This window comes from Penaeus vannamei, chromosome 8, assembly GCF_042767895.1.
Source record: "Penaeus vannamei isolate JL-2024 chromosome 8, ASM4276789v1, whole genome shotgun sequence".
In the NCBI taxonomy this organism is placed as follows: Eukaryota; Metazoa; Arthropoda; class Malacostraca; order Decapoda; family Penaeidae; genus Penaeus; species Penaeus vannamei.
This window is the reverse complement of record NC_091556.1, coordinates 6,693,467-6,695,857: the sequence shown is the minus strand read 5'-3', so window position 1 is coordinate 6,695,857 and position 2,391 is coordinate 6,693,467.

The window sequence follows — 2,391 nt, the reverse complement described above, 5'->3', positions numbered from 1 at the left end:
AGAGAGGGAGGGAGAGAGAGAGAGAGAGAGAGAGAGAGAGAGAGAGAGAGAGAGAGAGAGAGAGAGAGAGAGAGAGAGAGAGAGAGAGAGGAGAGAGGAGAGAGGAGAGAGAGAGAGAGACGGGGAAAAAGAACGGCAAAGAGTAGAAATAAATCGTATATCATGTAGAAGAGGACTTTCACAACCATACTACCATATATACATGCAAACGTATCTTGTTCAAAGAGAGAGAGAGAAATGATTGAGAAAATGAGGGAAGAACAACACGCCATAATGCTTGTTGCTAGGGAACATATATTCATTATTCATTCAGTTATTTCAAAGTGACAGTCCCGGTGGTATCACAGAATAAAATGAGAAGGAAATTGTTTATTGGAGGGAAGTGCAAGAGGAAAATTGTAAAGATTAAAGTAGGGGAACGATTGGCTTATGCCCAAGTAAAATCATGAAAAAGACTGATGGAATGGCTGTGAGGGTGTCGATTCCGTCTCATGAATATTTCTATTTTGTTTATTAAAAGGACTATTGATTTACGATTAGTAGGAAAAAGTGAGGGCTTAGAGTTAACCTTACATATGAATTAAGTTATTTGAGAAAAAATATATATTTAAATTATTTTCATGTTTATTGCTAAGATTTAAAGGATGTTATGCCACCTGATCATTATTATTTATTAATGAATAAAATGTTTATGGTTGAAAATGTTTTTGTGACACTCAACAGAGGACTGAATTCATTCCCACCCACGACCCTTAATGAATTAACAATAAAATTAACAATACAGTAAATACAGTTAGAATAGGCTTATATTTAAATAAATTTGTATATGAAAAACTGAGTAATATGATATATACAAAGATTCAGTAGAATAATTATTAAAAATTCGTCCTTTACATACACACACACACACATATATATGCGAGTATATATATTTATGTACACATATGAATTTATAACCTCTCTGACAGGGATTCGAACCCCCACCGCCATTGCAAAGAAATCACAAAACGGGCACTCTATCCACTGATACACAATCCAACAAAAGAAATGTGCAAATAGGAGCTTAGTGGCATCCATAGACATTACCTATCTTACTAATGTACACATATACAAATATATATATATATATATATATATATATATATATATATATATATATATATATATATACATACACACACATACATACATTCATATATATGTTCGCGCGCGTGTGTGTGCAAATATAGCCTACTTAAGGGACCAGGGACAATGACGTTAGCATAATTGTGTTTTGCAAATGACAGCTAGAAATCTTGTGGTTACACAATAATGGCGCACTGTACACCAGGGAAAATGGAAGGCATAAACAATCACAGTATGGGTGTAATCCACAAGATCAGCCTTATCAATTGCACATATCTTATCAAGTGCGTCACTTCAAGGTTCAATCCTTTGAATTTATTTTTTCACATCTATCGAATGTTATTAATATTTCTTTCTTTTGTTTACGATTATTTACATTTTCTTTATTCCTTTGTACACTCGATTTTTTAAAATCTTATTTCTTATAATTTCATATCATATGATTTTATTCAGCTCTTTAAGCCTACGAATCCTAAAAGATGATAATAAAAACATTAGTACCCGCTAACCCTTTCATGCCTAATTTCTTATATAGTTTTTTTTTCAAAATATATTGTCTATTTATGATGTATCTGTATCGCCCATGACGAAAATAGATTTACAAGCTCAAACATAATAACGTGTACACAAAAATGAAATTGAAACTAGCCACAATGAGAGTTGAAAATAAGCGTGACGTTTCGAACCCATCACGAGTTCCTCGTCAGACAAAACCGAAATGGATACAAGTTCAGTTCAGTTATATTTGCGGTCATGCTTCGCCCGGGCCTTTTCTCTGGAGTGGTCCGGCCTGTGTCAACTATTTTTTGTTAACTCATGTGTTTTCTTTGAACTGTATGCTTATCGCGGTGGCTGAATTGCGAGCAAGCGATGCAGCTGCCACGGAGTAAGCATGTGGCAAACCCTTTTTACCAGCCCGGCGGCTGTGGTGGGTGGTCCCTGCCTCAGAAAATGTGGGTGTACACAATTCTGCAAGTAATGTACCAGGGTGGCGTTAGACTCGCCGCAGTGTTTGCATAACCTGGCAGTCTCGTCATCAATAATTTGCCAAGTGCATGGGAAACCTAGTCTTAATCTGTGTAGTATGACTTCGGCACCTCTTTTTGTATTTGGAGGAAGGGCCAGTGGCTCATAGCCTGTAGCATCTGAGTACCACTTGGCAGCGAGCGAATTTATGGCATTTTCTCTATGTGCTCCCCGGAGGACTGCACACACTGCAGTTTTGGTACTTGGGCTTAGTCTCCTTCGGCTGGGTTTAAGGATCAG